At 32.9% G+C, this 12,801-nt stretch overlaps 1 protein-coding gene across 1 annotated transcript in view; it reads left to right on the plus strand.

Annotated features, from left to right (window-relative positions):
* The first annotated feature begins 7,775 nt into the window (after positions 1-7,775).
* Positions 7,776-12,801, plus strand: part of LOC127718743 (transforming acidic coiled-coil-containing protein 3-like) — a 41,437-nt gene continuing 36,411 nt past the window's right edge. The window contains exon 1 of the mRNA XM_052224798.1: positions 7,776-7,891. The gene's annotated coding sequence lies outside the window, so the exon portion shown is untranslated. The remainder of the gene's footprint in view (positions 7,892-12,801) is intronic.

Consider the following 12,801-nt stretch of genomic DNA (forward strand, 5'->3'; position numbering starts at 1 on the left):
GTCACAGAAACAGATCACATCTCTATACCTGAAACTGAGGTTAATTTACAGAGATTTTTTTTTCTGATACAAGTTCCTACTTGGATGATGAATAAATGACAGGAAATTCAACCTCACCGTAATAACTATTATATTGTAGTGATACAAATCAGTATACCTTAGACTATTATACTAATATAATAATAGTTCCAGAGAATACACTGGTTTGTTGTTATATATTATATTAATATTACGGTTGCATGTATATATAATTTTCATCTTTTTGTATATCATTCTATTCTACTATTATTATAGTGCAGTGCAAGTGCCGCATGGTGGACACTCTTCTGTGAAAAAAAATCAAAGCCTTAAAGGCTGTAAAAGCAATTGCTGCCATGTTAATGCTTTGTGGACTTTTATTTTTCATCCATATATATAAGAATTAAACCTGACAGGACAGGAGTGTTGACTAGTGAGAAGCAAGACGGTTTTAACTTTATATCAATAAAAGACTTTAGCAGGAAATCATTTTAAATATGTTTTATATTTCACAAGGAGACAACAAGTTTACCAGGCTAAAGTTGGGGTTAATTATACATGTGCTGAAACATATAACTAAAAAAAAAGTCAATATGGATTGTCCCCTGGTAGTGTTTGTAACTTAATTTAAATTAACCATTCAGTTAAAACATTTCAACTTTCCAGACGCAAATGTTGAAAAACGGGCAAGAAATAAAATATCTTACAAGACATAAACATGTAAAAAATAAATATATATTTCAGCTTACTAAAAATATTTTCATAATGTTACTTTGACATCATTTCTTAAAACTAAGTCCCAAACATAATTTCTCAGTTGATATGTGTCATCCTCATGCGATACAAGATAACTATAATTCTTATGCAATCCCGAAAAGGGGGGTCATCACAAACAAACATGACATTAAATTGTCATTATACGAACTAGAACAAACAGCTCTATGTTGCTTTGATATTTATCAATTTTCAGGAAACATGTGAAATAAATTTCAGGTCCATTTCATTATAGTGCCTAACAAGATTGTGTGAGGTAGACGAAATTGACCTTAAAACGATCGTATTGTCTTTTGATGTCCAAAAATAGGCAGATCGGACATATAAGGACTTTATCTAATGACTACATAAATTTGGGATTTATTATTATTATAATATTCTAATGAAACTGAAAATTGTATTTTTTTGTTAGGATAAACAACAATTTTACCTGGCGTAGCCGTGCATAAAATGTTTTTCTGCGAAAAATGGCGTATTTAATGGAATAGAACGTTAATACAGTAAACTTTCTCTTTTTTCTCCGCAATAGGCTATCAAAAATAATTTATCTAATGTGTATGTGGAAAATTATGTGAAAAGATAAAAAGTGGCAATTGTTACCTTTCATACCTTAAGTTTCATTCATATGCCGCTATTATTGTTGTTGTTACCAATTATGTAAATCAATTGTATCTGATTTTATGCCCTTTATGGGCCCTGTAATTTGGAAAATACAAAAAAAAAAAATCTATTCATTGATAAAACGTAATATGGACTGGTCCAGTGTCCAGTATGCAGGTCATTTAATTTACTGTACACATTCATGCACGCTCTGATTTAATCAATATACTCGTACGAAAAAGCATGAACAGTTTGAAGGTAATCTAATAATAACTTAATCCAATCAAATTGCAAAAGATTCAATAACAATGTCCAGTCCACATCATAATGAGTAATAGGGGTAAACTTGGTACCGTAGGGAGAAAATGACAGATATTTCAAGTTAATATTTATGCAATAACGAATTAAAATTTGTCAACCAAAAGTTTTGCTACAATTTCAAAAACATGTCGTTCTGTATGGGTATAGTTTTCGGATCTTTCATTAGCGTATTTAAGGTTATAAAAAGTTTGGGCTTCAAAAGTTCACACAATTATTGACTTTATACAGAAAATTCGTCCTTGTAAAACATTTAATAGTTCACAAATGATACGCGATTTTAAAGTAAAATTATTTCTTAAAACACTGCAAAAAATTTCATTCATATTGATAAAGTGGTATCGTCATAAAGTGCGTTGAAATGAACAGTGGTATAGCAAACATCGAATTCCCTCACAAAATGTTATCACACACTATAGTAAGGGGAGTCAGTTAAGTTTGATTATTTTTAGATTACAGGTAATCATTTGACATTACGTATACAACCTGTGTGACCTGTGTAGTGATTTTGATTTTACGATAAATTCATGAATGAATGAACGATAATTTTATGAATGAACATGAGCACCTGACCTCTTTCTTAAACACCAATTAAACATATAAAACCGTATTTAAAAGGAGATAATTCAGTCAAATTTTCAGTACTAAATCAAAAACTGAAATGATTCCATTTTTTGATGAAACATCGTACGAACGGAAAACGGAATCGCAGGTATAAAAATGCACTTTTTTCCCTTGCAATGACCGCGGATCTATAATTTTTATAGATCGGTTGAAATCCCAAAACTAATTTGCATAATGGAAATTTAGGCGATAGCAATACATCGGAATGACCTGAAGGTCATCCGCTGTAAAAACTTATGGTACTGCAGTCTGTCGATACTTATATTTTTGCATGGCCCAAGGTCAAGCTTTCCTCAGTTTTCAAACTGCTTATGACGTCTTAATTAATTCACATTGAATCCGTAGGAGGTAATCTGATTTGCATTTTTCCTGAGAAAACAAGGTTTATTCACAATTCCAAATTGATTTCAAAATTGGTCTTTGAACTAGCTTTCAGTAATTCTGAGTACTCTTTTATCCCCCATTTAAAGACTGTCGAAGCCGTATTTAGCACAACTTTTAAGAATTTTCGGTTTTTAATGCACTAATTTGTTTTTATGTTTTTTTTTTGTTTTGTGGTTAATACCAATCTGATCAGTCAAGTCTTTCCAAATTGATTTTTAAAAGTGTTTTTCTTATGTTGTGCTGTTACCCCACTGTACCATGTTAGGAGGCGTTGATCGCTCACAGACGTGTAACTCCCCCACATCATGTATGTGCCTTTCCAAAGTAAGGAGTCTGTAATCCAGTAGTTGTTGAAGGCCGCAATTTGACCTGTAGTTTTTTACATTTTTATCCTTTGGTTTGATGTTCAGTGGTTGTCGTTTGTTGATGTGGTTCATAAGACTTAGTGTTTCTCGTTTCTCGTTTTTTAAATAGATTAGACCGTTGGTTTTCCTGTTTGAATGGTTTCACACTAGTCATTTTTGGGGCCCTTTATAGCTTGCTGTTCGGTGTGAGCCAAGGCTCCGTGTTGAAGGCTGTACTTTGACCTATAATGGTTTACTTTTACAAATTGTGACTTGGATGGAGAGTTGTCTCATTGGCATTCGTACCACATCTTCTTATATCTATCTGGTGGATAGTTGCTTATCATACCACATTTGCTTATTTTCATATTCATAATTTAGTATTCGGATACGGATTTCGTCCGAATAAGCCTCGTCAGTGGCGATCGATTCAGATCACTTGGAAAGCTCGGAAAACAAAAACAATTACGAAGTTGCAGAGCATAAACCCAAAATTCTTAAAAGTTGGACCAAATATGCCTCAGTTGGATTTGCCTGTGGTACGAAAACCTAATCATTTCGACTAAAGTTAACCTTTTAAAAATAGAATATTCACAGAAAATGACCGTATCAATGATACTGGGCTGGCGATACCCTGTTGAAGTTATGATGCGGTCACAACTACTAGTACTTAATGACAACTTCTGTATGTTGAAAAATAAATATTTCTACCTATTCAACAATATTAAGGGTTTCGTCCTCGAATTTCTTCTAACGCAAAATTTACCGACAAAAAGTTGTGCACTGGACGCTTTCGTGATTTTACTCTATTACTATTCAAGAATTTAACACATACTCAGAACTTTTGATCTGTCTTTTTGGAATGCCTATCATATGATTTCTTCAGATTGGCGAAATTTTCATTTATGTAATGATTCTACAAGGCGATGGTTTTATTATGAGACTACAAAGCAAACTAGTTAATATAATTTTAAGATAAAAATATAAGGTAGTCTTAAAAAATAGTATGAATTTCTTCATTAAAATGAAAATGTCCGCACATAAATTGCAATTTCTGTACTTCAATTTGATAATTTCAGTAAGTTTTTTACTGATGATTTCCAATCCAAAATGGTTGAATACTCTAATGCTTGATGCAGACCGACTTTAACAAGAAATTAAAACAAATTTAGCAAAGCACAATTTTATACGTCACAAAAAAACATGAATAATTATATTATCAATACACAGACATATTTTGTCGAGAATCGTGGTATAATTGCCAATTACCGGTAGACAACTATCCACGAGACTCATGCAGTGACTATATGAAGGATGATGAAGTATACATGAGCAAAAGTAATATATAAAAGGCCCCGGCACGACCAAGTGTGAACCCACAAAACACAAAAACATTGAGAGAATGTTCCAAGAATGTTATGTATTTGTTGTGAGAACGTTGCATATTAACACCCTGTGAATGCAAAAGTGTAGACTCCCTATGCGGTTCCAGCAATGTTGTGAGGGACATTCCTGGAACATTGAAATGATGTTCCCAGTATGAACGTTTAAAGGTGGATGTGGCTGGTATGTAATTCAAACGTTGTTGGGATGTTGTAAATAAAAAAAGAACAAAAACGCACTTTCGCAAATATAAACATGTGCTTGATTCTGGCCTTTGGGCACCTTCTTCCAAGTGGCGAAAAAGCACATGATTGTATATTCTCTAATCTATGAAGGAGACACATTAATTTAACAAAAATGTGTTTTTCTCAAACTGAACAACTGCAGATATAAATTTAAGAATGAAATGAAAGAGTTTTTTGAATAACTGTATTGTATCATTGGCATTTATACCCCTATTATTTCTGTACGTAATAAGTTAGTAGCACGTGCACGTGATTGCTACTAGTACTATATAAGAAACAACTTCCTTCAATGTAAATGAAGTATTTATTAACACACAAATGAAAGCATTTAAGCATTTGTATTAAAATAAAACAATTTTCTCAAGTATAAAGATTCTTTGAAACATTAAGTAAAATAAACAGTTCTTATGCAAATGCCTTAACTATGTTCACTTTGCATGTGGTGCTTCACTTATTTTCGTGAATGTGCATGCCTTTACACATGTAAAATGCATGTAGCAGCTTCACTCACTTGTGAACGTGCATGCCTTCACACATGTACAATGCATGTGGCAGCTTCACTCACTTGTGAACGTGCACGCCTTCACACATGTACAATGCATGTGGCAGCTTCACTCACTTGTGAACGTGCACGCCTTCACACATGAACAATGCATGTGGCAGCTTCACTCACTTGTGAACGTGCATGCCTTCACACGTAAAATGCATGTGGCAGCTTCACTCACTTGTGAACGTGCACGCCTTCACACATGTAAAATGCATGTGGCAGCTTCACTCACGTGTTTAAATGGGCACACCACCATGAAATCAATTATATTAGGCCCTACTTCTATACAAATTTAGAGTATTAAAAGATTGGATAACTTAATTATATTCTAATGTTTTTATTTATATTACAATCGGTTATTAAAAAAAACAGTGTAGCTGCATTATATGGACTCACATTCAAATACATAATGCATATTGTTCAAAGTTTTATTCGTCACCGACTTCATGAATATTAACAAAACAATAATGAACAATAGTAAATCTACTGGCAAATAATTAGGCCTTCAGTGCAAGCAATATACAAGAGACAAAAAAAAAAAAAAAAAAAACAAGTAAAAAAATAAATCTTTACAACCAACAGTGTATTAACTTAATTAATCAATTCTCAAAAAAGTATAATAAAACATATTTAATAAAGTGGGTAACCCTTGTAAAAATGTATGTCTGACACGGTAGATCAGTCGGATTCTGCTTGTGCTTGATGTTCAACAGTTCGAGCTGCAGCAGGATCAGGAGCAGTACTTCAAAAGAGAAAAACCAACAGTGTAATGTAAGAACCTACCTTTTTGGAGATACAATACCAATTCAATACTACAAAAACTTAAATGTATTCCGTATAAGAGATACGTTTATATGTCAAAATTTATAACGCTTAGCCGATAATGTATTCTGACCTTAATTGTTACCAATGACCCTGTATGCTGCGGATAAGTGTTTTTTTTTTTTTTTTTTTGAAGATAAAGCAATTGGTTTATACATTGTTATAGTTGAAAAGATATTACGTGGATTACATGCACTTTCGTTACAATGACATTCCTAAATAACCCTAAAGACAATATATATAGGGCAACATATGCTGCGATCTAAAAAAAAAAAAAAAAAAAAAAAGAACTGAGTACAAATTAAGAATTTTATACATGTTATTATTAATGACTTTACTTCTCTTTTTTTTAAATAACATGTGCCCTTTGACACCCTTTGAATATTTGGATTTTATAGCCTCTGGTGCAGTTTTACTTGAGTTAATAGAAATAAGAAGATGTGGTATGAGTGCCAATGAGACAACTCTCCATCTAAGTCACAATGTGTAAAAAGTAATCAATTATAGGTCAAAGTACGGCTTAAATTTCAACACGGAGCCTTGAGTTAAGCCTTTTTCAACTGATTTTTATAGTCTGTTCTTCTGTAGTCTTGTCAGTTACCATGGTTACGCCACTGTCTTAGGTTAGGGGAGAGTTGATCGCTCACAAACATGTTTTACCCCGCCACATTCTTTTTGTGACTGTCCCAAGTCAGGAGCCTGTAGTTCTGTGGTTGTTATTAGTTCATGTCTGTCATAATTATTTGTTTTTCGTAAATTGTTTTGTTATAAATTAGGCATTTATAGTTTTCTCAATTGTATTGTTTCATATTTTTCATGTCGGAGCCTTTTATAGCCGACCATACGGGATGGGTTTTTCTCATTGTTGAAGGCCGTAAGGCTTACATCCACTTCATTTGAACTTTGGTGGATAGTTCTCTCATTGGCAATCATACCACATCTCCTTATTTTTATATTGGTCAGTATCGTTTATTGTTATTATATCAACACATGAGATGTGGTATGATTTTCAATAGGACCATAACTATCCACCAGCCATATTTATTCATTTGTTCAAAAGATATAATCCGCATGACATAATTCAAGGTTGATTTAAGAGGGTCTTTAACGGTGGTCTAGAGCGGCGGGTAGGCAAATCATGGGATTATTTTGTTGGAACAATTACGGAAAAGTTGACGTATTAACTACCAAGTTCTATAAAAAGTGCAACACCCTATAAGTCGATCTTAGATTCCTTGATTCATGTCGCAAAATCAAAGTTTTTCAAACTTATCATAATTGTTAGATTGGGTTTGATGCACAGGCGATAGGGGAAGCCCCCTTTTCTCTATATATTTGTTTGTGTTTTATTTTTATTTAATGCATGTTCCTTTTATATTTTTATCATAATTGTATTGTAAAATCGTATGGATAATTAGGACAAGAACATATTAATTAAGAGAAGATAAGTATACATGGTATAGTAAAGTGGCCGTAAGGATTATTCAGGCTAAAAAAAATAAAACACAAACAAATATATATTTATATAGAAAAGGGAGTTTCATTTCCCCAAGCACCTGTGGATTGATGGGCAAGTAAGAATGTTGCATACCCAAACAACAAGTAATCATTTGGGTCCTAAAGGGCAATACGTCGACTTGATTGGTCCCTTGTTGTTCATAAATTGGGCGATTGCTGGTACTCAGACATTTCTATCAACGCATGCGCAGTCACCAAAAAGCGCGCAATTTGAATTTCCGTCACTTTGAAAAATGAGTGATTGTAAATAATGAAATGAATGAGTATTTCTAGACCGATAGAATATTTTCTAAACTATTGACACATCCATTCAGGTAAAACCCACAAATACTCAATGTTGAAATGTAATATAGGTTTCTTAGAAAGGAAAGATTGTACATGCAAATTTTGAAAAAGGGGGAGTTCTTAGCTGATAGATCGCAGGCACTTGTTTCATCATCATGCGATACTCCGCCGATAGTAAAGGTTCCCTCCCTCTTACCTTCCACATGCACTTGTTCATTCAATAGCCATTATAGGAAAGTCCTTCTCGTCTTCCTTACTTTTATTTTCGCATGAAACAAGTTCTGGTTTGGCAGATCCAGATTTTACACAATAATATTGCCATTCATATGTTTTCATGTCGTTCACATTTCATCCGTTTTGATTTCCCTCTCATACTTTGTGACATGTCTTGTTTCTAAATTAGGAACGGCATCAACACTACATCGCGATAAATATTAAACATTACCACCATGTTCACAGTCGCTTAGACATGTTAGATATGGCACAAAATGTGCACAATAATTAAGTAATCTTGTTTCGTAACCTCCATGGACACAATGGTTACATTGTTGAAGTTGCTTTTAAAGACCTAAAAACCATTTTTTCATGTCAAAAATATGCATCACTAGAAAAGCTGTTGAGAGAAATTCTGGAGGGTTGCAAGAGTTATACATTTTGTAGCTGTGTCAACTGCCTCTTGGACAACAGATCTTCAAGTTACATGACTATTATGTGGTTATTGATCATTTCTGTCAAAAATCTTCGAGTTGGAGTTATCATGGTTAATAATTATAAGGTCTTAAAAGGCTATTTTAATTTTTTTGCTGTGACGCCTTCCTGCGACTTCAAAGCCATTTTTTTTCTGATGGACTTTGAGAGAAAATTTCATTCTCAACTTTGAGACCCTATATTGCCATGAAATCTTCACTGACTGCTAGCAATTTTTGTCGAGCCTGCGACTTTTGTCGCAGAAAGCTCGACATAGGGATAGTGATCCGGCTACGGCGGCGGCGGCGTTAGCTAACTTCTTAAATGCTTTATAATTTAGAAGGTGGAAGACCTGGATGCTTCATACTTTGTATATGGATGCCTCATGTTACGAAGTTTCCGTCAGTCACATGTCTAATGGCAGATTCCATATAAGAAAGTGAAACAACTCCCATAAGCACGTGTGGCAAAAATCATAATCAATGAACTTCTGTTTTTGAATACATGCTATACTAATAAAGATAAAGACAATTTGACAAAAAAAAAAATTATGAGCATCATCCTTTTTAAATAAACGAAGCCTTAAATATTATGTTTCTGACATAAGATTTGACAGACTTTATTGTTTCTGACATAAGATTTGACAGACTTTATTGTTTCTGACATAAGATTTGACAGACTTTATTTTTTCTGACATAAGATTTGACAGACTTTATTATTTCTGACATAAGATTTGACAGACTTTATTTTTTCTGACATAAGATTTGACAGACTTTATTATTTCTGACATAAGATTTGACAGACAAATTGAGTTTCTGACATAAGATTTTGACAGACTTGATTCTGACATAAGATTTTTCATACATAAGATATTTTGACAGACAATATATATTTGGTTTTTTTTGACTGACATTGGAAATCAAATCCTAGTTGAAAGTCATTTTTAAAACTCCTGGAAAATACTGCAGCCTAACATCTAACAAGATTTCACTACAGGTCAAAGAACTTTAACTGTTAGCACATTCAAATGTTTCAGACATAAGAAAACAAGTTTGACAGATCTTATGTAGGAAACATATAAGTTAAAACTATTGCTTGAATAAAGTTAAATGAAAGAATCAACATGTGTTTTTTCTTATGCACAGCATGACTTACAGTTTTAACTGGCATATATTGGAACCTACAATGATTTTGAAAGTTTTTACAGCGATGTTCCTGACATAAGATTTATTGACAGACACTGAGCTATAAAGCAAGATATTTGAAAATGAAAAAAAATGTATATCACAGATGTTTTTGACTAAAAAAAGTAACAAATTTGGGAACAGTTATGTTTGAATAACCAGACTACACTAGTAAATACCAGTATACAAGTGTCAACATAAAGCATTGCAATACATAAACATTGTGTAAAAAAATGGGAGTTAATTCTGTCAAAATTTTTGCATTTTTTCAACTTGTTTTAATCATTTCTACTTTAAACGGAAACAATCATATCCAAAAATTATTTTTATAATTTCTTCTAACATCATTATTCCTCAAAACATTCACAGATTATCTTTAAAATAACAGTAATTATTATTTTTATTTATTTATTCATTTTGACAGACATTTCAATTTCTTATATGGAATCTGCCATATGTCCTTGACCTCATTTTTATGGTTCAGTGACTACTTGAAAAAAAAGTTAACATTTTTTGTAATGTTAAATTCTCTCTTATTATAAGTAGTAGGATAACTATATTTGGTATGTGCGTACCTTGCAAGGTCCTCATGCCCGTCAGACAGTTTTCACTTGACCTCGACCTCATTTCATGGATCAGTGAACAAGGTTAAGTTTTGGTGGTCAAGTCCATATCTCAGATACTATAAGCAATTGGGCAAGTATATTCTGTGTATGGAAGGACTGTAAGGTGTACATGTCCAACTGGCAGTTGTCATCTGACCTTGACCTCATTTTCATGGTTCAGTGGTTATAGTTGAGTGTTTGTGTTTTGGTCTGTTTTTCTTATACTGTATGCAATAGGTCTACTATATTTGGTGTATGGAATGATTGTAAGGTGTACATATCTAGCTTGCAGGTGTCATTTGACCTTGACCTCATTTTCATGGTTCAGTGGTTATAGTTAAGTTTTTGTGTTTTGGTCTGTTTTTCTTATACTGTATGCAATAGGTCTACTATATTTGGTGTATGGAATGATTGTAAGGTGTACATGTCTAGCTGGCAGGTGTCATTTGACCTTGACCTCATTTTCATGGTTCAGTAGTCAATGTTAAGATTTAGAGTTTTAGTCTTTTTTTCTAATACTATATGCAATAGGTCAACTATATTTGGTGTATGGAAATATTTTATGATCTATATGTCTGTCGCGCAGGTTTTATTTGACCTTGACCTCATTTTCACAATTCATTGCTCAGTGTTAAGTTTTTGTGTTTTGGGCTGTTTTTCTTAAACTATAAGCAATAGGTCAACTATATTTGTTGTATGGAAGAATTGTTAGCTGTATATGCCTGCCTGGCATGGTTCATCTGACCTTGACCTCATTTTCATGGTTCATTGGTCAATGTTTAGTTTTCTTGGTTAATGTTAAGTTTATGTGACAGTTGTAAAAAAGCTTTATATTTAGGACTATCAACATAATATCAGTGATTAGTAAAGAAGGCGAGACATTTCAGCGTGTGCACTCTTGTTTCATATATATACATGTATAAATTCGCACCTTTTGTATGCTTGTTGATGCTAAACTTTTCCAGAAATTTCTAAAAGTAATGATATATTAAGTTACAATTCCATATGCAGTGTTCTCCCCAGGATTTTTTTAAGGCGCAAAATTCATGGGCGCGTAACTCTTTTTTTAGAGTGAACGTTTGTGATCTGAAGCAATAAGTCATAAATCATGACATGCAATATGAATTATAATGCTATGTGTTATGTGTTTAATAATGCAGAGTATTAATGAATTACAAGAATATATATATGAAATAAATTGATTTTAAACACAAAAGTTATTTATATTCAGTCAATTAAAGAAGTCAAAATATAAATATTCATCTCTACTCTCTGCTCCTTCTAGGGATATTGTTTCAAAATAGTGTTATTTTGTTGGACTGTGACAATGAGTCTGTTCCTCAAATTTGTCTTTATCCTCTTCAGGGTTTAAAATTAAACCCCCACTCACAATAACTTTTGCTTATACCCCCTTTAACATTACTAAGCCATGAAAACTCAGTCAGCCACTTGTCATTGAAACCAGAAACATGGTGCTTGCTTTTATCAATTGCTAAAACTTGAGCTTGGTTGGGATTAGGAGAAGCAATGAAATCTGCTTATACTGACAGTGTAGACGGAGGTGTATTCCCCTTTTCAATAGAAGTCATTGGTCTGAAAAAAACTTCTACTTCCATCATCTACCTTTTACTTATAATTCACCCCTTTGTTATTTGCAGAGAACATGTTCATTCAGAATTAATAAAATCGAATATGGTTAAGATATTTGGTATACAACTTTTTAAAACAATTTTTTTTTATAAATGAACAGCTGACCAGTTTCCGTAGTTTCACATTACGGTTCCGTGCGTTGTTTAATCCTATCTTTGGCAGATAGATATAAACGAAACTTTACAAATTCGTTAAAGTTAAAACCATTGAAATTATTTACCAGTGACATTATACAGAAGATGCGGCGATTCTGTACCCGTGTTGATTGTCACATATTTCCCGACGCACGGATTCACGATCGATGTTCAATGATCATTTTATTTCTAAAAATATGACAGTTTCAGACGAATTTACCTTGCAAGAAACATTTTTTCACTTTCTATTAAAGTAAATCACTCCTCGTTGTCTTTAATCAAACTTTATTTTAATTTTTTCAACTACTAATACTTTCATTCATAGTTTTCATCGTAAATATCTTTAGCAATGTGTATTCAAATTTATCATGTGTATTCAACACGTTCATTGGTCGTGTTTAAATAGATTCTTCTTCTCGACCAATGAAAAAATTCGTTATATAAATGGCCAAGTGATCACACACACGATGCGTTAATACAATGCATTTGCGATCTATTTCTTCAATTTCTGCACTGAAGTTTTTAAAATTTTTAATTTTCTTCAAAAATATCTATCTTCTTGATGATCATTTACGCTATTACCTGATAACATAATCCGATAAGGCTGAGATAAGCGTGTCTCAGGTAAAACTAATTATCAGTTATTGCGTAACACTGACCGACCCATCAGCGGTGATCA

The sequence above is a fragment of the Mytilus californianus genome, unplaced genomic scaffold (genome assembly GCF_021869535.1).
Source record: "Mytilus californianus isolate M0D057914Y unplaced genomic scaffold, xbMytCali1.0.p SCAF_10, whole genome shotgun sequence".
Classification (NCBI taxonomy): Eukaryota; Metazoa; Mollusca; class Bivalvia; order Mytilida; family Mytilidae; genus Mytilus; species Mytilus californianus.